This window comes from Phacochoerus africanus, chromosome 16 (assembly GCF_016906955.1).
Source record: "Phacochoerus africanus isolate WHEZ1 chromosome 16, ROS_Pafr_v1, whole genome shotgun sequence".
Classification (NCBI taxonomy): Eukaryota; Metazoa; Chordata; class Mammalia; order Artiodactyla; family Suidae; genus Phacochoerus; species Phacochoerus africanus.
The window spans coordinates 23,944,797-23,971,424 of record NC_062559.1 but is presented as its reverse complement, the minus strand read 5'-3'; the positions used below and the strand labels follow the sequence as shown (position 1 = coordinate 23,971,424).

General features: G+C 38.2%; 1 protein-coding gene across 1 annotated transcript in view; it reads right to left on the bottom strand.

Annotated features, from left to right (window-relative positions):
* The window catches only part of SLC13A1 (solute carrier family 13 member 1), a 210,342-nt gene extending 190,813 nt beyond the window's left edge, over positions 1–19,529 (bottom strand). Inside the window, exon 1 of the mRNA XM_047763530.1 lies at positions 19,300–19,529. The gene's annotated coding sequence lies outside the window, so the exon portion shown is untranslated. The remainder of the gene's footprint in view (positions 1–19,299) is intronic.
* Between the last annotated feature and the right edge of the window lie 7,099 nt (positions 19,530–26,628).

Sequence of the window (26,628 nt, the reverse complement as noted above, 5' to 3'; positions counted from 1 at the left end):
TGCTTAAATTAATTAAAATAATTCATTTTAGATATTTTAAATAGTTCAGTATTTTGCATGTCTCAAACTGCCTAACTAAAAAGAAACTTACTTTGACTGTATCTTTAAATTTTCACTGCATTTTACAATTACTGACCCTTAATAAATATTGAAAACTGAGACCTCGAAGTATTAGAAGTCCCAGTATAGCTGTATGTATATAAAACAGACAAATAGAGTCTTGCAGAAAAAGTCTATCTTAGAGACAATATGAGGGAAAAAAGGAAGGCTAAACTAAGGTTGCCATATAAACTGCATTCATCAAAATTTCAATAAATTCTTGAGTTGCTATGCAGTCATTAAGCTATTTGTCTGGTATAACCAATCTTGGTTCACTTTGTAAACCTGCATAAGGGTTTCATATCCAAAATAAGATAAGATAATGAACACTGGTAAGAAACAAAAGCTAACTAAAGCCAGCATAAACATGATTGGATTTGACATTTCCTTAAGAAATAACCCTCCAAGGTAATGATTTGTAAATAGGTTGCTCAGCTCAGACAACTATATTTCCTAAATCTGTTTAACAAACAATTTCTAGTGTCTTACTGAAATAAAGCATTTTGAAATATAATTGACTTGGAAGAACTATGACTTTGAAAAATACTACATCTTTTAAAAGAAAGTACAATACCACAAGGGTTAAAATTTTTGGCGACTAAGTCATTCTAAATATAAAAATTCAATGGTAAAAATTTAACAGGATGTTTCTATCACTGTCTAAGGGACTGGATAAATTTCATTTAGAAATAAAGTCCTACGTGGAGAACAGACTTGTGGTTGCCAAGGGGGAAGGGGAGGGAGTGGGATGGACTGGGAATTTAGGGTTAATGGATGCAAACTATTGCCTTTGGAATGGATAAGCAATGGGATCCTGCTGTATAGCACTGGGAACTATGTCTAGTCACTTATGATGGAGCATGATAATGTGAGAAAAAAGAATGTATACATGTATGTGTGACTGAGTCACCTTGCTGTACAGTAGGAAATTGACAGAACACTGTAAACCAGCTATAATGGAAAAAATAAAAATCATTATTAAAAAAAAAAAAAAAAGAAAGAAGGAAAGTCCTAGGAGTTGCTTTTGTGGCTCAGCAGTAATGAAAACAACTAGTATCTGTGAGGATTTGGGTTTGATCTCTGGTCTCCCTCAGTGCGTTAAGGATCTGGCGTTGCTGTGAGCTGTGGTGTAGGTTGCAGACGTGTCTTGGATCCTGTGTTGCTATGGCTCTGGCATAGGCCGGCAGCTGCAGCTCCAATTCAACCCCTAGCCTGGGAAACTCCATATGCCGCAGGTGCAGCCCTAAAAAGCAAAAAAATAGCAGAAAAGACAGTCCTATAATGGAGATAGGTGATAGTATTCTTCAATTTTAATGATTATTTTAATTGTCCCAAGAGATTCTGCGACTCCCCACTCTTGAATAGCGTAGTTAGGAATTCCCTGATGGCTCAGCCGGTGTTACTGTGGCCAACCCCCCAAAAAAAACAAACAAAAAAACAGTATAATTACTAAGAGGTCTTCTAGGATTGATTTTATTTTGTAAATAAATCTTCCTATAGGAAACACAATTTACTGACCAGGCTCCATGGGATTCTAGTCTACCTCTTGTTATTTTCTTCTATAAATTAATAAATTGGAAATATTGTATATAAATAAAATCCTTTAGCATGGCTCAATCTTCCAGAGTTTGATGAAAATTGTGAAAACTGGGTTTCAGTACCTGCAAATTGCAAGATATGTGATCACCCCATCTCTAAGTCTTTGAGACTTGGGCTCTGAAAAGCATCTCTCTCTTTCACTTGGCATTTGCTTCATTACCACAGAAAATGTTAATTTTGAAGATTAAGCATCATCACTTTCATCTTTTTTGAATGCATGTTTAGGACTAATTTCTATTGTTTTGGTCTCACTTTTGGAAAAATAAATCACAATATTTACCCTGATGTCTTAAGAAATTAGATTTGCAGTCTACTAAATTTTAACAACATGGATGAGGTATCATTTTAGAAGTGAATAATGCCCTGAAATCATTCAGTAAATGAAAGAAAGTAACTCCCCCAAAATTATGGCGCTCCCATATCTGGACTGATAAGGACTCTCTGGGAGACAAAGAGAAGACAGCTGACACAAAACAAACATGGATGGCATTTGCAGTGAAAAATAAAACCCAGGCTGAGGCTCTTGGGCAGGCAGAACATGCTTAATTCATAACCCTCTCGCTCACAACAACTAAAACCTACGCCCAGTTGTCTTTTTAAAAATTGTAGAACTTTAGAGCCAGGTGATATTTTAGTGGTGATTAAGCCAAAGGCTTAATATTCTTGAAGATAGAAAGGTTTGTCAGAAGTGTCAGGCTTTTGTCTGCCATTACACTGTCTTCCAGGAGTAAACTGGGACCATTCTTATAGACTTAGAGCTTTCGATGGCCTCTTTTAACATTCAGTGACATACACAACTCATGCCCTTGAACCCTCTGAGGTTTTATCACTTAGAAGTACTGTATTGAGCGAAGGAAATAATTATTTTATGTAGGTCTAATTAAGATCAAACTGACTAGTGCTGGCCCCAGACTGCCTTTATTTCTTAGAATCAGTCAAACATGAGCAATTGAATCTCTTCAGTTTGATAGGTGTTTTGAGGGTATATGCACCTGCTTAGGGTAGGAGAGAAGGAGTCACCACTCTGACAAAGAGAAGGTTTCAGCTGCTAGAAAAAAAGTGGACCAGAGCTGAGCCATCCCAACTCACAAGATAAATGAATTGCTCACAGCAAAGACACGTGGAAACCAGGTTGACATGTACTCTACTTTACTTTTAGGTTAGAGAAAAAAAATCTCTGAAGAATTGCTATCCTGTGGTAAGGGAAGATGTATTTCTTCATTTTAAATAGCCCCAAATTGTGTGTGAAGAATTTTTTTTCCACAAGAGATAAACGTTAAATGAAGAATGACTCTTGGAGTTCTCTTGCAGTGCAACAGGTTAAGGACCTGGTGTGGTCACTGCTGTGGTGCTGGTTCAATCCCTGGCCCCAGGAACTTCCACGAGCTTCGCACTTAACCAAATAATAATAATAATAATGACACTTATCTAGTATGTATCCTATTGTATGTGAAAATAACTTATGAAGTATAACAGTTTCCAAAACATTTCTTTTAATATCTTTTAAATAATTAGCTAAGGTTTTATTTTAAATGGCATCATAGACTTTTAGTTTTCTTTGGGAAATATGTTTTTCTACTATTTCTTCTTCCACAATCCAATTTAATTAACCCATTCCGTTCCTCAAAAATGCAGCAGGAAGCACTATTCACAATAGCCAGGACGTGGAAACAACCCAAATGTCCATCGACAGATGATTGGATTCGGAAGATATGGTATATATACACAATGAAATACTACTCAGCCATAAAAAAGAATGACATAATGCCATTTGCAGCAACATGGATGGAACTAGAGAATCTCATCCTGAGTGAAATGAGCCAGAAAGACAAAGACAAATACCATATGATATCACTTATAACTGGAATCTAATATCCAGCACAAATGAACATCTCCTCAGAAAAGAAAATCATGGACTTGGAGAAGAGACTTGTGGCTGCCTGATGGGAGGGGGAGGGAGTGGGAGGAATCGGGAGTTTGGGCTTATCAGACACAACTTAGAATAGATTTACAAGGAGATCCTGCTGAATAGCATTGAGAACTTTGTCTAGATACTCATGTTGCAACAGAAGAAAGGGTGGGGAAAAAAATGTAATTGTAATGTATACATGTAAGGATAACCTGACCCCCTTGCTGTACAGTGGGAAAATAAAAAAAAATTATAAAAAAAATGCAGCAGGAAAATATGAAAGAGAGTAGATGGCTCAGGGCAATTTGCTTTGGGACAACTCCTGTGGAGTGTGTCACTAGGATCATCTCGTATGAAGGACAACTCCTATACCTCGAGACAAACCAATGTCTAAAGTGAAATGAGGACAGGCAATCTTGAGGTCACTACTAAGATTTAAGGACTCTCCCTGGAATTAATGCTTAACTTACCTTGATATTCATTCACTCATAAAACATTTATGCATCAACTATAAGCCAAGTATTGTGCTAGGTGTTAGGAATACCAAATGAAATAATAGGAGTCCTGCCTCTGAAGAGCTCGTAGGCTGGTTCCAGGGCTCTCATTCAGCCCAACACAGCAGTGTTACTTAAAGCTGGTTTCCATTCTGATTGATTGACATCTATGCCCTACCGGTGTTTAAATATTTTGAATATCCTCTACCACCTTGCTGTCTGTCATTGTAAATTTTAGGAGCATGGAAGAACCTAAAAACACACCACTGAGTGGGATTTAACAGCCGTGTATACGAGATCCAATGGGAGACTCAGCAAGGAGTAGTGAAATTCAGGTAATGGCATTTAAGAAGCCTTTATGGAGAAAACGATATTGAAGCCTTAATGGATGGGTTTTGGGGGGGTGGTGAGCATAGAAATGAAGGAAAGGACTGAAGGGGTCGGAAAAGTCTGGACATGACCAGAATTACCAGGGCATACTTTTCCTACCGAATACTATTTGGAAGCAGCTCAAGTACTATTGCCACACAATATATGATTAAAGATAGCATTTCATGTAGTCATTAAAAAGATTAGTCTACCTTTCATAGTTTTCCAAAACATTCAAGGATATCTGGGAGCATTGTTTTAAAATAATAAATAAGTAAATAAGTAAATAAATAAATAATATCCATAAATAACTGAATGGAAAAATTGGAAAGACCGTAGGTCCAAAAACTGGTAAAGAGCTTCGTAGATAGACCTCCCTCTAATTTCCCTTTTCCTGGTTTCTGGCCTTCACTAGTCAATTTAATTCTGAGCTGAACGGCTTGGGAGGAACTGTGGGGAGGACGTCTTTTGGCTGCCTGCCATCCTCTGAACTGAGGATGATAAAACACTAAAGTACAATAATAATGGTAAATTATTCTGTCTTGTTCCAAATGATTTAATTTTTTTTTTTTTTTTTTGGAGAGCTTTCAAATGCTTTTGAATTAAGAGAATGATTGCAATCCTAAATTTTAGGAACATGAGAAAACTTAAAATGGTCCTATTATTTTATAGCTGAGGTACTTTCATTCTTAATACATGTTATTTTACAAGTCCTTACCTATTTCAGAGTTTAAATAGATTTTTTTAAATGTTCTTATATCCCTAACTTCTCTACTATAATAGAAATTAATGTTGACATATAAATGTATACAAATTGAATATATATTCAAATATCCAATAACAGAAATTGTTGCAGATTATCTTGTTAGTTAAATTACATTTTGTGAGTAAACAAATTTAGAGTTTATGAGCAATACCAGACGGAGAACCAAAAGTATCAGTTCTCCCATATTCTGACTGCAGAGGTAGTGACCTAGGAAGCTGAGCTACACACCATGCCTCAACCCTGACCTCCAGAGGCTGTTCTGAGAATGACAGAGGGTTTCTAACATGAACGGTTGACTGAACTTTAGTGAAGCTATCCAATTTGTCCACATGCTTTAGTTAACCTGCCCCAGATTACAGCAAACAAATGAGGACACTGTCTTGTCTTGATCTAGAAGAGTAACTCAAAAATACTTTCATTTCCAAAGCAATGCTTAATATTTTCCAACTGGCTAGAATTTCTAACCCATTCAAGTGCTACAAATAACCTTTATTCACTCCCCCTTCTATTTTTTTGAGGAACGATAATTCACATGTATTCTCCTCATTTTATTATCAGCAAATGAAGATTATCAACAAAATGCTTCTCAGTTTTCCTGAATGATCCTTTAATCTTTCCCTACAAATCTCATTTTCTAATCTTTACTTATTTTTATGAGTCTAAGACATTTATTAGCTACCCAGTTAACATTAAAGATCATGCATCAATGATAAAAGAGGTGAATTTATTTATTATACTTTAGGGACATTTTATATTTCCCTATCTATAAGCTACCAAAAGACCATTCTGGAAAACTGCAGTTAATTAAACAAATTAGTGGATGTTTAGGGTTTTTTTTTTTTTTTTTTTTGGCTGTGCATATGGAAGTTCCTGGGCCAGGAATCAAACCTCCTCCACAGCAGAGGCCAAAACCAGTGCAGTGTCAACACTGGATCCTTAACATGCTACACCACAAGGAAACTCCAGAAAATAATATAAAAAAAGCATCTAGGAGTTTCTGTTGTGGCTCCGTGGGTTAAGAACCAGACAAAGTGTCCGTGAGGATGTGGGTTGGTTCCCTGGCCTCACTCAGTGGGTTAAGGATTTGGTGTTGCTGCAAACTGTGGTGTAGGTCGCAGATGTGCCTTGGATCCAGCATCGCTGTTGCTGTGGCTCTAGCATGGCTGGCAGCTGCAGCTCCGATTTGACCCCAGCCTGGGAACTTCCATATGCTGCAGATGCCGCCGTGAAAAGAAAAAAAAAGAGAATCTATATATATGCATGGCTGAGTCACATTGCTACACAGCAAAATTGACATAACATTGTAAATTAACTACACCTTAATAAAAATTTTTTAATTAAATGAATTGGCCACTAATGAGATTTAAACAAACAAACAAGCTACTAATGGAATTTAAATAACTTGAAGAAATGTTGCTTAAAGCTTATTAATAACCATTATACCCTCAAAATGTTACTTTGACTTATAAATAGAAACAAGATGGTGTCAGATGACAACCCAAGACCATGTTTTCCAGGAACTGGCTACTAAAGCTTATGCTGGGCACGCACGGCCCATATCTGAAGAACAGAGAACTTATGTCTCAGGATCAACGCTTCTCTGAAAGACTTGATGAGAGGCACCATTATGGAGAATCCTACAGAACTACCACCATACCTCCACCACTACCCTCCAAATTTTCCCTTTGCCATTCCCAAGATATACAGAATATGAATCCCACAAATACGAATATGATCAGATTTGAGGACTTGCAGAGGGTGGTGTTATTATGACCCATCACCTTGCTAAGTACGATATTGTGATTTATAAGAAATATATGTAGAACCAAAGCTAAAATGGAGTCACTTATGTCGGAGACAAAATGGAGGTGGCAACATTGGAGCATTAAATTAAGAAAAGAAAACTTAACCTTACTGAACAACATTCGTAGGAATTTACAGCTTTTCTCAGAAATCAGCAGAGAACACCAGCCAATCCTCAAATGCCAAGTCTGTTTACACCATCTCTGGATTTTTTGTTCCCTTAAGTCAGCTACCCTGATCCAAAAAGGAAGAAGACTATCAGGCAACCAACCAGCTGAAAAAGACAAATTATTTCCACATTGGCCCCATAAAAACCCTTTAATCTGTAAACACCTGGTAACTCATTGCTCCTGGACCCTTGACTTGCCCAGCTTGCAGGTCAAAACCCTTGCAGTAACCTCATCTTTTGGCTTTGTTTTACATGGTTTTCAGAGTTTAATTTTCACGTATATACTTGGTCTTCCTTCATGGTTTCTAGCTCACAGCATCCCAAACTTGGAATTTTCTGAACAAGTGACAAGAGCAATGGAAGCATCTTTTGTTATAGTATTTGGTCTCTTGTCCTCAGTTTTGGGAAACACTTCAGAGCCATAAAGGTGAAATGGGTGTGTTGCCATTCACGACAAGCCCTCCATGACTACTGGATCTACGTTAAGGAGGTGACTTTTGGACAGTGCACCTAAACATGGGGCTGGTTGCCAGGGAAACCAAATATTCTTTCTAAAAGGGATATTGGGCCTGGCATAATTGAGAACTACAGATTTGTTTCTATTTTAAAGTTCCAAAGTTAGTTCCACTTTCTTACATCTCTACTACCAATTCTTCTACCAAGGAAATAAAACCAAACAAACTTATTTAAATACAGTCAAGCCAAAGATGGTGAAGAATATTTTCTAAGCAGGGAAAGAAACTGGAAGGAAGGACTGGCCAAATCATTTAAGATATTTTCTCCAAAGACGTTGCTAAACTCTAGTTTTTGGAGTTGGAGGCACCAGTAAAGGGGCAGGAAGGCTCAGAATTCATTAAGAAGCTGATTCTGAAGATGATAACACCATAACAGAATAACACAATTTTGCTTGAGTCAAACGTACCCTCAAATTATTTCCTATGTCCTTGTCAGTGTGTTTTCTTGGTAGTCACTGTGTTCACACCAGAATCAAAACAGAGGATGGTGTCCAGAACCCACACAAGTTAGATTCCCTGCCCTAGGTGGGCTCAAGTCACAGCCCCCAGCAATGGATGTGGATTAGAAGTTGGAGAAGAGTTCTACCTGGCCTGGAAAGTGTTCTCTTTCAATGGGAGAAAATAGCACACCTTGGACATAATAGGAAAGACTGACAAACCTATTTTAAAGGATACTTATTGAAGTGTTTCTAGTCTACTAAAGCTATGCCTTTTAGTATTACTAAAGGAGTGAAATTTTTAATTTCTTCATAAACAGTTTCTCACCAATAACTAAAGAGACAAGGCAAGTTTCGTTAACCTCTTTTCACAGGTAGAGAGTCCCATCCCACAGAGACATAGAGACGCAGGGGTAGAGAGTGTGTGATTTGCTGCAAGATTAATTTCCCATCTCTTTTATTTGTTACGATTTGCTTCTCAGAGCTGGGAGGGGCTATTTCAATTTTTGGTAAACATTTTTAAAAATCAGCTTCATGCTAATGTTTCGGAAAGTTTGTATGGATTAGGCAATTAAAACTCAGTGTACTAATTATCTGGAGGTAGCTTTTGGAATAATCATTAATTAAATATATTAATTATGTTATTTTAATGAAGAGACAAAACATTTTCCTAAGGAGTAATTTTTTAATTAATTGGTTTGTTCTCCAAGTTGTAAGATGTTAACATTCATATCATGCCTCTGCTTTACAGCTAGACATCACTTTCATCATTAACAGAAGGAAATGATGACTAGCACTCAACAGTAGGAAGACTGCTTGGAAAAATGAGTGTTTATCTCATTAAGGCTTTTAAAATGACTTCTGAGATGATGATACATTATTTTTACATTCCAGGAAAGGAAGAGACAACTGTAACTATAGTTACCAAGTGTATCTGGGACCCCTGCTTTCTAGAATAGCCTCCAGACTAAGTATTTATTCAAGGGAGTTGTCATGTAAACACACTGAGGGGCAGGAGGTTAGGGAAGACTTTAAATGCACCTGTCACAAACATTTTAATATGCAACATTTCATCTTATTTTCATTTTCTTCATAAAACACTAGGTACTTTGAAAAGATCTTTTAAAAGATATCCTCCTTTCAGTTGTCTAGGACAAAAACCATTAGATGGCCTTAGTCCTGGTATAACAGGTATTTATTCGCTAGACTTCACATGCCCAGGATGTAATGCTCATGGGTGGCATTGACTTGCTTAATATTTTTAACTGGAAAAAGGAGATTTCCATTGTTTTAGAAGATAGAAAGCAGAATGTCCATCCCATGCTTGTCTCTAGAAAACACTTCCTCTACTTACTTCATAGGGATATAAAATTTCAGGGTGCTAGGTAACTCCTGGAATTAGAGATATCTTTCCCTGGTGTTGTGCTATAAGGGCATTATTTATTTTATATAGTGGTATTCAGTTGTTTGGCTTATTCAGAGCATATAAGAAAACAGGATCTAAAAGTAGGAACCTAGACCTGAATACTGGATCTCTCACTTCCTAGATATGTGAGCATGACCAAGTTACTTAGTCTCTTCACACTCTATTCTGCCATCTGTAAAATGGAAAAAATAGCAGTGTCCTCTTCAGAGGTCAGTTTTGAGGGTTAAATGATATAAATCTTCAAGGCTTAATATTTTCCAAGATTTCTCTATCAGTGTTAAGAAAAAAAGAAGATAATCTTTCTCATTCTTCCAGGATAGTCAACAGGAAACTACTCTTTAAACACACATACATACACCTCCAAAGGAGGGGGGTGAAAGTCACAGTCAGTATAATGTTGAAGAAACTATTGCCCTGAAGAAAAAAAAAAGTACAAAGTCCACAACCCACAAAGCTAACAGCCTGATATTATTACGCACAGCAGCATGAGTGTCCTTTTGTTCCACTATTTGAGATATCTGGATATATTACAGTCTTAGTCTTGGGCTCTTCATCCTGGTAGAGTTTTAATTCTCTTTGGAAAACTTCAATTATCCTTATGGCCTTAGCCAGAGTTGAGGGGAACCAAGGAATATGCCTGCCTCTGCCAGGAGCCAACAGAAGTCTTAGTATTCAAGAAAATTCTTGGTTTTCTGGCCAACTTGTCAAACTACCTTATTATTATTAGATGTAATAAATTTCAGTTCATTCTTTTAGATTTTATAGGTATAAATAAGAGCACTATAAATTATGATAATGCAGGTGCTTCTTATATTTATTCACCACCACATTCTTTGAAGGAGAATTTTATATGTATACTTTAATTTTTGATGTCATTTAAAAAATAAAGGTTCAAATATTAGTCAAAAATATTTGGGTTTTTGTTTTTCTTTTTTGGTTTAAAAATATTTGGTTTTTTTTGAAAATGACCATTAGTTTAATGGAAATAGAATGTAGATTTCAAATTAGAAAAAATAGTAATAAAATAATTTTATTCAATCAAGCAAAAGGCAGGGCAACAAAAAAGAGACTATAATGAAGAAAGCATAGTAAAAATTAAATAGGACCTTCTGCTTCTGGACTTGACAAAACAACTAGTACAAGTACTGTTGCCTCTCATTCTGTAAACTGAGAATGCAGCTAAATTAGCAAAATAACCCAGAATGTAGAACAATCAGGTCCAAGCGTAATATTACACGTGAAGAGCTTCACTGAGTTTCTTTAAACTTGTTTCAAGAATCATTTCCTGGTTAAGCCATGTTCAAATTATAGACCTCAAGTTTAGATATCTTTAGCTAATAAATATCATGGCACATTTGATTCATTTCTCATCTGTGTGGGGCAGTTCCGTGCTTAATTTTGCTGGACTATCGGAGAAAGAAAAACTAGAAACCAATACTTAGGAGCCCTAGTTTCTTCATATGTAAACTAAAGCCAAATATGTATGAGATCCAAACACAAAAGCTACTGAATAAATACCTTTTGATTATTTGTGAAAGTTCCCTTGTGGTGCAGTGGGTTAAGGATCTGGTGTTGTCACTGCAGTGGGTTGGGTCACGGCTGTGTCATGGGTTCAACCCCTGGCCCAAGAAGTTCAACACGCTGCAGGCACAGCAAAAAAGAAAAAAAACCTTTTTGATTATTTAGATTTATACTGCCAAAGGCGGGTCTATAAAGTGCATACAAACCATGGCTTTATTATATTTTCCTGATTAACTCATTCAATAAATTATTTTTAAAAATATTAATATATGGCAGTTTTTTGGGGGGGCCACAATAATTAAGCAGTGAACAAAACTAACAGAAATCTTAGCCTTTATGGAGCTTAAAGATAATCATAGTGTAACTAAGTTAACATGACCTAGAGGACTGAGTAGCCTTATTTTATTTTTTTCCTAGTTAATATTTTTAGGAATAAGTTACCCTTATCTTTTTCTGCTTTGACTTTATTTCTCATCTTAATAGTTTAGGCTGCTTGTTAAAGAAAAATTACATTTGTATTTCACCAAAAGGAGGTTCACCACAGTTTAATTAGAGCATGTTCTATTTTTTTAAAATTTTCTTTACAAATGTATTGAGTATTTTCTACAATAATTGTGTGGTGCTTTTTGTAAGAAAAAGAACATTATTTTTAATTCTTTAAATGTAGTTCCTTATACTATTTATAGAAAATTAGGTCATGAATTAATTAATATAAAATTCCTGGAGTTCCCATCATGGCTTAGGGGTTAACGAATCTGACTAGGAACCATGAGGTTGCAGGTTCAATCCCTGGCCTTGCTCAGTGGGTTAAGGATCCAGCATTGCTGTGAGCTGTGGTGTAGGTCGCAGACGCAATTAGATCACAAGTTGCTGTGGCTCTGGCATAGGCCGGTGGCTACAGCTCCGATTAGACTCCTAGCCTGGGAACCTCCATGTGCCACGGGAGCAGCCCTAGAAAAGGCAGAAAGATGAATAATAATAATAATAAAATAAAATAAAATAGAATTCCTTTAAAATAACATTTTATTTAACCTTCTAGGTTAAATAAACCTGCAGGAATATAGGTATATCTATAACCTAAGCATCCTGTACAATTTGTTGAGCCTCTTTGGCTGAAAAATTCAGACATTTCTTAAAACAATGTACCAGAGAAAAACCTTTTTGTGAAATATTCCTTGGGTAATCAAGCTTTAACTTAGTCCTTTCGGATGTGCATTGTACTGTATTTTTATATGAAGCAAGCTTTCTGTTGCTTAAACAGAAATGCTATCACAGCAGTGACAACTGTCCTGAATTTATGAATTTCCCTGAATGATAGTGAAATCCTTCACTGTTAACATCCTCCTGCAAAGGACTGCTAAGAATTTTTTTAAAAAAATGAAGTCAGGTAAGTGCAAAGGTATGGATTCATATATCCTGACTCTCCGTCTGAGGAAATTTAAAAGTAAACTAGAACTACTATTGAAAGCTGGGCTAATAATTGTAGGTGCAGATCTCTCCCATGAAAGAAAGAAAGAAAGAAAGAGAGAGAGAGAAAAGAAGAAAAGAAAAAGGAAGGAAGGAAAGAAGGAAGAAAAAAGAAGGAAAGAAAGGGATATGGGCTTTACCAATGAAATCTGTTTCTGAATTGGGCATGAAGTCAGTCCACGGTGAGCCCCTTTTTATGAGTGCACTGCTCTGTAAGTTGAGACACATTAAGTTTGAGATCATTGGTGCAAAAGGAATAATGGAATGTATCATGTTTTTATATGCTCAGAGATATGAGCATTGGTAACAAGAAATATTTGGGTTCTTTTATTATATCAGTTATATTAGATTGAAGAATTTATTCATTTCTGTTTAGAGTTTATTTTACTGGTTGCTAATAGCTGGATTTTTCTTTTAATTGAACTTTAAGAAACTCCATTTCTTTTGCAGAGGTAAATGAAGCCCTAATTAGGGTACAGTCGCTGATTTCATCAGCACAAACAATTGTTAATGCAACAGAAAAAAACTACTATCTGGAAACGTATTTTAGGATCATGAGTGTAAATCCAGTTCACTTTATATTCTTACCTCACATTAGAGTGTGTTCTCCATGCATTTTGTGTTCAACAAATATTTCCTGAACACCTACTGTGATTGGAGACTGGCTGGCATTTGAAATTTGAAAGGAAATAAGATAGACAAGATCCTTGCCCATTGAGAGAGAGACTAAAAATACATCATGTATACATTTTGATAAGTGTTTTAGAGGAAATACACTGGAAACTGAACAGAGAATAAGAAGAAAGCAGAGAATCTACCTTAGATGGGAAAGCTGAAGAGATGAAATTTAAGCTAAAACTTGGAGTCAGAGGCATCTCCAAGGAGCCAACGGAGAGTGAGGGTGAGTGAAGGGATGGCCGGGAGAAATTATCCACTGGAACAAAAGTCCTGAGTAAAACAAAGCTCATTGGGTCCAATCAACTTCAAGGAAATTGGAAAGAGACAAGGTCAGAAAAGTAGGAGTAATTAGGAGTCAGTGATTGCTAGTCTCACAAATTAGACGCTCTTAGCCTTTTCTTTGTCTTAGAGCCCTTTGAATATCAGTTAAAAGTTAAGGGTCTTCATCCCTAAAAGAGTTCCTCTGAAAAATTTACATGAATTTTTGCAGACAATTTCAGGGCTTTCAAAGAGTAGCATTCATACTTGATTTGTCCCAGACCCAGATCACTCCATTTGCGTGAAGCACTTTCCTTGGCATAAGCCAACACACAAGCCAGACACCTGCAGAAAATCATGCCCCTGGAGAGCCCAGCAAGCTGACCTCAGTTCCCAAATACAAAAACACAGGAGCCAATGCCTAATAGAGGAAATTTTTAACAGATAGTGTAGAAAAATTCATAGATGTTTCCCTTTACCAAGAAAACTACGGTTTCTCAATACCTTCACCATGTCTGACCCTAAGCATTCCCTTATGACAGTTAGGGTCCTGGTTGAGGAATTTTTCATCCTTCTTCAGTGAGTTGTTCTCAGAGCATCTACTGATCTGCCCTTATTGACACAGCCATTATGCTAATCAGATCCTCCCACCCTGTTTTCCTTGCCCTGTTGTCCAGACAGACCCTAACCCTAACAGCAGACTTCTGTTCTTCATGTAAACACCCTTGACAATACCCTGGGCACATGAATGTATGTTGCCCGAGCATGTACAGGAGTTCTCTTCCAGGTGTGTCAGCACATCACTAGATGCAGATATGACACCAGAGTGGGGGACTCTCTCCCCAAGAGTGAAGTCACTCAGCCCCCTCAGTGCCAAGCTTTAGCCTCCTATCCCATGCCAATCTGCTTCCTTTGCTTCCTCCGGAAATTAAGCCTTTAATTTCTTCAAGTGAACTTGTATGTGTAAACTCATTATGACAAACATCGATAACAAACATTAAACCACTATATGATGCATGAGATTTTCACATACCAATCTGCAGCTGAAGAAAGTCAACAGTTTAGACAAATAAAATATTCCAACCAGTTCTTTAAGATTTGCAATAATGGAAGTAATGCATAAATACATTCCATTGATTGTCCACCCAAACCTGGACTCTGTCCTAGTACAAGACTTGCACTTCTGGAATTCCTATTGTGGCTCAGTGTTAATGAACCCAACTAGTATCCATAATGATATAGGTTCGATCCCTGGCCTTGCTCAATGGGTTAAGGATCTGGCACTGCAGTGAGCTGTGGTGTAGGTTGCAGATGCGGCTCTTGGATCCAGCATTGCTGTGGCTGTGGTGTAGGCTGGCAGCTATAGCTCTGATTGGACCTCTAGCCTGGGAACCTCCATATGCAGCAAGTGCGGCCCTGGAAAAGACAAAAAGACAAAAAAAAAAAAAGCCATCCTGCTTGTGGCATTTTATTTTGGTAGGTGCAGGAAACCAACATAGGTGTCAATGGCTTTATACAAAATATACAGAATACTTTCTCAATTGTAATATGCAGAATATCATTTTAAGAAGAGAGAACAGGGAGTTCCCTTCATGGTGCAGCAGAAACGAGTCTGACTAGCATCCATGAGGATGAAGGTTTGATACCCAGGCTCACTCAGTGGTTTAAGGATCTGGCATTGCCTTGAGCTCTGGTGTAAGTCGCAGAGGCAGTAGAGACCCCGCATTGCTGTGGCTGTGGTGTAGGCCGGCAGCTACAGCTCCAATTGGACCCCTAGCCTGGGAACTTCCATATGCTTCAGGTGCGGTTCTAAAAAGACAATAAATAAATACGTAAATAAATAAATAAATAAAAATAAAAAGAGAGAACCAAAAAAATCTAACAAAAAGGGGAGATTGCCTTATATTGGGAAGACAAAAACCAGCTGATGGTCCCCTCAATTCTTGAAGTTTCCTGATTCTTAAAGTTTTCTGATTCTTAAAGCAATTATCCACACAACTAGTGGACTGGTCCTCACGAGATCAACTAATGCACTGGAATGTGGTGTGCTGGCCCTGCTGATGTTCCTTCACAGCAAAGGAGCGTTCTGGCCTATCCATTCCACCTATCAAAATCAACAAAACTGCATGTGTTGCATAAACATGATTTTAGTGTTCATATAATTCTGTTTTAAATACTTAAAATCATTTAAAGCAGGGAAACCTTCTTTTCTCTTCTGGGATACATACAGTTTAAATTTTTTAAACAAAAACAGCATGAATCTTTTCAAAAGCTATATCCTAAATTTGAACCAAATAAAATTGACTTAGCATTTTCTTAGAGAGACAAAGCAGAAAAGGAAAAACAATAGAAATATTTCTAAAACAATGAGCTTGATTTGTTTAAGGCACACATAAGCAAAGCAAAACAGAAAAGGTCTCACCCCCCAGCAAACACCACAGAAAATGTCAGCATACCAAAAATGTCAAAAAAAAATATATATATATATAACCTTTTAAAAATCATATTCATTTCCCAAAGACTTTAAGACTCTTTCTTTTTAAATAAAATTTTTCTTCCTTTTTTATTGCAGGAAAGAATATATCAATCTGACGCTAACCTATAAAGCTCAGACCTGCACTAAACAGGAGCAACAAAGGTGTGAAATGATCTCTTTCCTGGCACTGCCTTTCCTTCAAGGTCCTTAGAGCATCAGTAACAGAGACCACTTGCAGCTCAAGGTCATGCAATAGAAAACAAAATGAGCCTTAAATTTAAACCCACTCCTCCCTTTGCCCAGGGCAGTAGAGCAGAGTGGAAGCGCTGCTATTTGCATAGCCCCAGGGGTGCCCTTCCCATCACATAATCTACTTTTGCAGCATCTCAGCAGAACCTTTCAGAACTAACCTCCCCTGTGAGTGGGTGGGAGCCAATGTGGCTTTATTACTTTCTAGCCATGTCAGCTTGGCAGGCCACTTAACCTCCTAAGCCTCATCTATAGAACAAGAGAATAATATTCCCTATTTCATAGGATTGCCAAGGGGCTCAAAGTTAGGCAAGTACGTGGCATGACTAGAAGGGGCTCAACTAGAAGGGGCTCAACAAATCACACATGATTGTTAACATATATAAGCTTAAGATATGGAAAGTGAGAAAAGGTTATAAACCTTCCTCGTGGGTCTCTCCTCTACGAGTACGTTCATATATTTGTTCCCCACCCCACTTCCTGACATTCTCATCTACTTTGTTCTCACAACACTTATATTAAACAGCTCCAGTTATGAGGTGATATATGCCCTTGATAGAAGAGAGTTGTTGCCTCACCTACTTATGCTGATAGAGAGTCAACAGTAGTGAGAAGTATTCAGGCCCCTGCACTGATGCTCCATCAGTGGCCTAGAGAAGTTCCCCTTGTGAGTAAGGAGAGACTTGAGTTAAAGACACATGGAAGCTGTAGCCTTCATGTGCTCACCAAAAGACGAGCATAGATGAGTTAGTGACCAGCAGAGTGTCCTCTCTGCCAAAACACTGGTGAGTTTTGATCAAAGAGCAAAAAGCCTCAGTCTGCTAGTCCTTCAACGGCTAAGCCTAAAGACATGCACTGGATTGCAGCTACATCAGGTGTTTTACTTTACCCATGAACTAACACAAAAGAAGCCGACTGATTCTGGGTACCTTCCTTTAATGCCAGTTGGTGTGTCAACAATCTTGGAATGGAGCTGTTGGGCCAAGAATCAGTTTTCCTCAGTACAAACAGTCCTTTGAACTGAAAATAAACTAGCAATTTTGCTCACTTAGTTATTCATGAAATTGATCCAGTAGATCTATGTGAAGACACCAACTATAAAAGAGGTTCTTATATTAAGTCACCGTAAATTTTTCAACTCTCAGAATTAATGTTTTTGCCTTCATTCACCCAGAAGTAAGACTGGTCTTATTTTGCAAGCCTTAAAATTAAGGCCTAGCTTTAACAGAAGTAAACAGATGAAAATTTTGGTGTGCTTATGAATACGTAGAATTATGTGTCACAGGAAGAACAGGTCACTTTTACAGTTTGTCTTATATAGCCTAAGAAGCATGCCAGAAGATGAGTTTGGATAAACATTACAGAGAAAAATTATTTCACAGTGAAATTCTAATACCTGCTGTTTTCCATCAATCACAAGCATGTACTAAGTAAGATTTCATTTGTCATCCAAGAATAACTTTCAGAATTCAACTCTAAAATTATTATTTTAAAAACCCACTGGTACATAGCATAGTAAGGAGAAATAATTCATTTAAGTGGTGCTAAATGTCTTATGAAATGTCACACCCCTGCTGCACCAGCTGTCAATATCCTTTTAAAAAGACAAAAACCATCATTCAGTTTAGAAGGACAGCTCTGGTTATTAAAGGGAATGGTCTTCCCAAACTACAAAATCATAAAAACAAAACAAAACATACAAACAAAGAAATACCTACTATATGTTAATGAAATAAGAATGTATTGTTGGAATTCTGCATGAAAGCCAGGCTTAGAGATATGTTCCACTCATGTTTTGTTGTATGTCCTTTGTGAAATGAAGCCTAATGTTTCCTTAATGAACTGCAAATAAACCAGCAATTATGCTCATTTAGTTTTTCCCAAAGTTGAAGATTTACTGCTACAGATAATAAAATGCTTAGAGTTAATGCTATAACTATGGCTCTCAGAAAAGAATTTACCTATGGAGATATAATAATTAGCCCAAAATTATCTTTTTGAAAGTGTTCAATAAGAAAAAGCACTACTGAATGCTTACAAAGCACCAGACATAAGGCCTAGTGTTTCATGTAGCATTTTGTACCTCCATTTTTGAAGTTGCAAAAAAAATTCCATGCAATAAACTGAAGTAACTTTCCCTTGCCTCCAGTTAGATACACAGCAAAACTGAGATTTAAAACCAGAGTTTTGACTAGGAAGCTATTCCCTCAGCCACCGCACTACAGCCTCTAAAACCGAGCACTTTGATATGCTGATTCTATGTGTCGATGTGAGTACAGTTGAGGTCATGAATAAAATTTCCCAATACATAACACAATCTGAAAAATTAATGTTTTTCCAATTGGTAATAAAAATGGGATGGGAATATTTGATATTTGTGTCCTTATTCATAAAGAGATAAAAACAGAGTTGATTTCCTCTTGATTCCCAATTCTATCCTGCCTTCAAGTCTCCGGATTCCGCACTTAGGTCTTTTTCTTACCTGCAGTCCCTGTTTCCTTGTTTTCCTTCTATTTTTGATGATTCTTAAGTTTATAACTCAAGCTGCACCCACCCCTCTCCTGAGTTCCATTCTCCAACCCACCAGGTGCTTCTTTTCTGTTCCATGTATCACAGGTGCTGTATCCCAAGCAAGTCCAAACAAAATTTACCCCCTCTTTTCACCCAGCTTCCCTCCTCTGTCATCAATCCCTCTGGGTCAAGTGCCATCTTTACTCATTAACTCTCTCAAATTTAAGACATCAGGGTCATCTTTTATCCTCCCAACTATTTCTAACTCAACAATTGATCATTTAAATCTAATAAATTCTGCTTCCAAGGTGATTCTTGTATTCACTGTATCTTCATATCTATTCTGGTTCAAGCAGTTAACATTTCTTTTCAGGACTATTGCAACAGCATCCCATGTGGTTTCTAATCTCTTGCTCTCCAATTATTTCTTCAAATAGCAGACTGTGATATTGTGATTTACAATGTAGACTGAAACTAAAATGGAGTCGCTTATGTCAGGGTCGAAATGCAGATGGCCAATGAAAGCACATTAAAGAAAATGAAACAACCTTACCTAACATCAGTTGAGGGAAATTACAACTCCCTGTAGAAATCAGCAGAGGATACCAGCCAATTCCCAAAGGCCAAGTCTGTTCACACCATCTCCGGACTTCCTTGTTCCCTTATCTCGGCTATCCTCATTCAAATAAGGAAGATGACCACTGGGCAACCAACCACCTGAAAAAGACAAATAACTTCCAATTTACCCCATAAAAACTCCTTAAGGAGTCTGTGAGCAACCCAAAACCCATCACCCCAAGATCCTTGTGTTGCCTAGCTTGCAGATTGAAACCCTGCACTAAACTCTTCTTTTGGCTTTGTTTTACATGGCATGTAGAGTTTGTTTTTTGTCAATATTAAAAAAATGTATATCTGATTTTCATCCCTGTTTCTGGCAGAGAGCTCCTAAAACACACCAAATTCCTAAGTGATGAGAGCATAAAGTTGTATTTTCTTACATCAATGAGGGGACTTTTGGAAAGTGTTTTTGGATGGGGGTGGCTGCCAGTAGAACCAAGCATGAGATTAAAGGGTTGGAACTTTCTCCTGCCCCTGACCCACTCCACCTCCCACTCCATGTGCAGGCAGGGGAGATGGGCTGAAGATTGAGTTCAATCAGCAATGGCCAATTATTTAATCAGCTGTTAAAAAAAAAAAAACCACAAAGGAAGGAATTTAGGATGCTTCTGGGTTGTTAAACAGGTGAGGTGCTGGGAGAGTGGTGTGCTCCAAGAGGGCATGGAAACTCTCTTCCCTTTCCATGGCCTAGCACTGTGTATCTCTTCATCTGGCTGCTGATTTGTACCCTTTAACATCCTCTGTAAGAAACTGGTAATCTAGTGAGTAAAAGGGCTACCTGAGATCCCTGGGCCATTCTAGCAAATTAATGGAACCCAAGGAGGGGTCATGGGAACATCTAATTTAATAGCCAATGGTCAGAAGCACTTGCATCTGAAGCCCACGGAGGGGTCTCTGGAGCCTCCGATCTGCTGCCAGTTAGTCAGAGGCACAGGTAAAAACCTGGAATGTGAAGACTGGTCTATGCAGTTTCTGGGGGGTTGGGAGGCATGGTGTAGGCAGTCTTGTAGGACTGAACCTTTAACCTGTGTTATCTGATGCTACCTCCTGAAGAGTATTAGAATTTAGTTGAATTGTAGGGCTGGTTTTGGAGCTGCCTGGTTTTATGGGTAACCTCACCCAGCCCCCCTCCACAACTTGAAGATTGGGTGACCAGAACCTTGTATGGCCATGATAATTTTTCTAAAGAACAGAATTTTCATGCCACTCTGCTCCATAAAACTTTCCATAACTTTCTATTAACTATAGGATAAGATCCAAATTCCTATTCAAGGGTTACAAAAACTCTTTACAACTTGGTTACAACTCATCTTTTCCCTGCAGTCCTCTTTCCCTACTGCACTATTTGAACCATATATCCTAGTCACATAATTGCCTCCAAATCAGATACTCCTGCCCCCAAGCCTTTGTTCATGATGTCTCTTTAGTCTGGAATGCCCTTCTCTACCTCTGCCTGAAATTTTTCTTATTCTCTTAACTGACATCATTTCTTTGAAGCCTTCCCACATCTTCCTATGCAGCAGGAAGACTAATCTCTTCTATGAGTCCACAGCTCTCTGTACACAGGCTTTTTTTTTTTTTTTTGTCTTTTTGCCATTTCTTGGGCCGCTCCTGCGGCATATGGAGGTTCCCAGGCTAGGGGTTGAATCGGAGCTGTAGCCACCGGCCTATGCCAGAGCCACAGCAACGCGGGATCTGAGCCGCGTCTGCAACCTCCACCACAGCTCACGGCAACGCCGGATCGTTAACCCACTGAGCAAGGCCAGGGACCGAACCCGCAACCTCATGGATCCTAGTCGGATTCGTTAACCACTGCGCCACGACGGGAACTCCCCAGATTCGTTTTTAATGAATAGTAAAGACTTAAGATAGACCTTTATCTTAGAAACCCCAAGTCCTTTAAAATGCATATTTATTTATCTTCTCATATCAATCTATGAAAGGAAGAAGATGAAGACTAAAATATCCAACAGATATATAAAGGGGATACATCCATTAGCTTCTTGATTCTACTTTCTTGATCCCAAAATGAATGCAGTACACTTTTAGCAAGAGAAAGAATTTGCGTTTTCATTTATTAATTAATTCATCTATTCAAAGGACCCTAATTAAACATAATTTTGTCACCAAGCATTTTATTTAGGCACATAAGACATTAAATTTTTTTAAATAAATAAGCCGTGCTCCCAGCTATTAAAAAAAAAGTTGGGGAGATAGTCAGTTAAGGAGACAGCTACAATACAGTGCAATATAGCGTAAAGAAAGCTCTGATAGAAGTAATGAGGATGTTATGAGAATCTCATGAAAACAGTACTCAGCCTGAGAAGAAGGGGAAGGGATGGATAAGTCAAGGAAAGCTTCATACATCAGATGATCTCAAAAGTAAGTCTAGAAAGATGAGTAGGAGTTAATCAGGAAAAACAGGTGAAAAAAGAACATGCCTGGCCAAAAGATCTCCCTGGAAACTTAGTAATGGTGGCCATTTGAGGAAGTGAGCCAGGTGAATATGGCAGGACACTTGAGAGAAGGGCCAGGTGAGTGGGAGTGGCGAGGTGGAAGCCAGTGGAAGGTGAGAGCGAAATCAAGACAGCCTCTTACGACTGTCTACAGTGTGCTGGCATTGTCCTGCAAGAGGGAGGCGGCTAAGGTATTAGAAGGGGAAAGCCGGGTAAGATCATCAGCCAGGTGGCTTTTGCTGAGGTTTTGGTCATACTTTTAAGAAAGTATTTGTATACAAATGGCACTTATGTATATATTTCATTTCTTGCCTGCTTAAAGGACCTGAATTTCTGTGATAGTAATAGTATGTGATTTTTAATTATATGATATCTAGATACAATCTAAGGAAAGAATTATCCATTTCCAGTTTTCCTACTTTTGTTGAGGCTGTTATCTTACCTGTAATACACTCCCTAGCTTTATTTTTCTATCTAAAGTACTCCAGGTTTTCAATCCTGCTCCAGGGTTTGCTTGCTTGTTTGTTTTTGTTTTTTGCTTTTACAGTTTTCTCCAACCCTATCAGGACACCCGGATTTTTCTCTTCTTTGACCCATGATTTTACTTTACAAATGTACTACAGAATCATGTTATCAGTGTCATCATCATCCTTACTAATTACCTTGAATTCCCCCAAAAGTAGAGCTTGAGACAAAGATTTGAGTAACTTTTGTTTGGGAGGTGACGCCTGGAAGCCAGAGTGAAAGAGTGAGGAGAGTCAGACAGCAGGGAAAAAAAACTTAGTAAAGTGGGCATTATAGAGCTGGTTACTACTACAGGCAACTGGGGTTTAGCCTCTTTGGGAAACCTTGACAAACCACCTAGAATGCACCTCAGGTTTAATATTTAAAATCATAGCCAGCTGACATCACCAAGAGAGAGAGATGGAGATGGGAATGTGTGAAGATGGAGAAGAGTAAGTTCTACTATGAGGTCAGGTTATTAAAGGGAGCGAGCTGGGCAGAGAGGAGGTGGTGGTCTCAGAACCAACACTTGAAACTGAGATTATGGACAGTTGTGCTGTAGTTTTTATGTAAGCCCTCTTATTGTAGGAAAGCTTCTTCTCTACAGCTCAAAAAAGGAAGCTCATTGAGAGTAACTACTGCCTCTCTCTGAGCCTTAATTCACTCTACCCCTGTGCAGGTTCAATGGTACATATGAATCTAAATGTGGAGGAATAACCCACAACTAAGTTCCAGGCTTTTTCCTTTTGGAAACCCCTCCTTCCAGAGAGTACCAGCTCTCCTCTGCCCTCATGCGGTAAGGGGAAGAAGAAAGGACTGATCCTGCCCAGCGCTGCTGGGAAAACAAGCTTCCTACTTCCTGGGTTCAAAATTGGACATTCTTGTGGTTATGAACCTAAAATTTTCATGGAACTTGGGAGAAGGAATTGCTGTTGAGAATTCGAAACCCAAAGCTGACCCTATTCCAGAGCATATGTCCTTTGAGGTAGCAGGACCATTTAAAAACTTTTTTTTTTTTAATTTTAATAAAGGAGTACACAGGAATTACCATTGTGGCTCAGTGGTAACAAATCCAACTAGTATCCACGAGGATGGGAGTTTGACTGCCAGCCCCGCTCAGTGGGTTAAGGATCCAGCAATGCCACGAGCTGTGGTGTAGGTTGCAAATGCAGCTCCGATCCTGCAATGCTGTGGCTGTGGTGCAGGTTGGTGGCAACAGCTGATTCAACCCCTAGCCTGGGAACTTCCATATGCCACTAGTGTAGCCGTAAAAGGACCGAAAAAAAAAAAAAGGCAAAAAAGGGGGGAGCGGACGCATATAAGAGCCGAGTATGAATGAACCTAGAACCTAGCACCATATAGGAAAGAGCCTTCTTCTCACAGTGACTAATCTAAAGGGATAAACTGGACTGTTCTGAAGCCCAAAGTGGAAGAGGGTATACTACCAAAACAATCATAAACTCATCATTTATGATCTAGTATGCTTGATTTTACTTTATGAATGGAAAGAAAATGATTTTAAAGTAAAACAAAGATCCAGTTCTACTTTTGCCATTTGCTTGTAAGCTTCTTCAAACCTCATTTCTCATCTATAAAATGAGGCTCTCACACCAAACTTGCCAGCATATTATGAAGATTAGAGATGCGTGTGCAAGTGTATCACAACGCCTTGTGTTTACAAGGGAATCATACACACGGAAGCTGGAAGAAGATATCGCCTTACAAAATGAGAAAAATGATAGAGAGTGATTGAAAATGATTGTGCTATGATTTAAACCTATGTTAAGAAAAGAGAAATACAGGAAAATTTGCCTCAATTGGATATAGTTTGCTTTCTCCAATTATTCACAATATAGAGAGATTTAATTCTGTCCTAGAGACGCGAGCCAGACTCATATGGGTGGTGTGGGGAAAACGAGACTCTGAAAGAGAAGGAAGCTGGTGTCTGTGGATCTCAATAGATGGGTCAAGAAGTTAACCTGAGTCCTCAGGTTACAGGAAATCTGAGAAAACACCCGGCATCAATGTAAAAGCTAAATATGACAAAACATGAACTCTGAACACTTCATTTTGTTTTCTGAATACTTATTAACAGGTAGCCCTAACTTAGACTTCATAGAAAAAACATTCATGAGCCTATAAACATCTTTTCAAATGTACTTGGCTAAATCAAAGTATGTTTAAGCAAATCTATTCCAATCTTGATAATCCCCCTCATATAATATGAGTCCTCTATTTAAATAATTTAAATTAGAAATTTCAATAACAGACTGAGAAAAAATGCTAACCAATATGGTAGCCAGGTGTCAAATTAATATTGTCATAAAAATATTTATTCATTCAATAAATATTGATTGCATGCCGAATAAGTGTACTGATTTTGGCCAACAGATACTGCAGACAAGCTCTTCCTGTGGTTTCTCCTTAATGCTAAAAACATTCAATTCCAAACCAATTTGTTCAACTGTAATTCAAAAATGGTAAATCAATCAACGACTGATTAGAGAATTGTGACAAGTTTTCCCACAAGGAAACAGTCTGGTGCAACAAAGGACAGACTCTCCTTTACAGCCTTAAGGCCCTTATTAATGTTCCACTTTTCAGGTTTTTTGCTAAGTTATCTAGAGATTCTGTACCTCAGTCTTGGCCTGAAAGTTGGATCAATTAAGCATCAGAGAAAATTTGTACAAAGAATAATTTTAACTAGATTGCAAAAGCCAACAATTACTAAAAAATAAACTAGTGAATGTGTTCATGACGTGCCTTAAAAAAGATTTACGCTACAAAGAGAATTGATTTAATTCATCTTGTCCCACCTGCCTTTCAACAGTTTCAACAGTGACTTCTTGTCACTTTTGATCTTTTCTTGCCAAAGCACTGATTTTGTTTTCTACCCCACTGCTCTTATCTAGATGGCAGACATTTGTTTTCTACCAAATTGGAGAGGAAAATTCCCTAGATTCACTTCGTTTTTCTCTAGGAACCTCTACATTTATTTTAATTAATCCCCATTCGAGGATTTTCTCTGAGAACCCGACTGCTTCTATTCCCAAGGATACCACCATTGACTGCCTGTCGGTTACAAAGCAAACCCTTCTGATTTTGCTCAGGTTGTATACTTAGGTTACCATTTCATTCCAAGGATCCCTGAGACCTTTGCTGGTATGCACACCACTAAGCAAACACAACATTTGGAGATTCGGATTGACCTAAAAGATAAAGTGAGAGTATTTTTCTTTACAAAAGGAATTGCCACAGGCTTTGCTCTGCCAACTCAGATGCATCTAATCAAACATATTCTTAAATATTAAATATTATATATACGTTCATTGTATGAGGTACAGTGGAAAATGACTAACTGCCCCTAAGAAATTTATAATTGGGGTAAGAAACAACAAAATGTAACTCAAAAACTTTAAATCAAAAACAGTTTTGAGCAACATGTAAAAGTGAAAAAGGGAATAATACATTCCGATTGAAATACCAGGGAAGATTTTATAATTATCACATACATTAACATATCAGACATTTTGATAAATGGTGCAACAGACTGTCTGGCTGGTCTGCTCAGATTCCCTACCATCCCTTTTACTGGTTTGGTCGATATGGCCAAACCCTTATTGCTGTAGGGTGCTTCAATTAACGGTTCACACCTCCCATCTTCTCTGGAGGTGTGCCCGTGGAAGCTATATGATGCCATCTGCCCCATTGTCAATGATTGATTGGTTAGGAGTCTAAAAGCCCCACTCCCTGTCTCAAAGTGGGACAGTGTTTGTGGTGCAGTTTACATTCCAGAATTCCCCAGTCAATCATGATGATGACACTAGACTCTTCCTGAAAATACCAGGGATTGGATTCTTCCACAGCTCCTTCCTTTTCTCTGTATTGTTTCTATCTCTCAGATTTTACTCTGAAGGAGCTACAAGCCCCAGGCTCTACCAGCTGGAACCCGGAAAGTAAGCCTTGGGGGGATGCTAATGGTGCTGGACCAAGGGTGGTGAAAAGTATGTCCAGATAAAGCAGAGACACTCTTCTGTGAGATAGTATCCGATGTCCTGGCAAGAGTCCTAGTCCTGAAGCACTGGTGGGAAGGCTCTTTGATGCTTGGCAAAGTATTAGCCCCTATTAAATGGGTAGCAACACCAGAACTGTACTGGTAGGGTGTGAAAAGGGAGCAAAAGCTCAGAGGAGTGGGCTTGCTAGAACGGATTTTTTCCTATAAGTTCCAAACTCCTTAGTGGACTGTGTTTCGGGGAATTCCCAGAGGACCTCTTTACTTGGTGGATGAGCTACTGGTCTTGGCC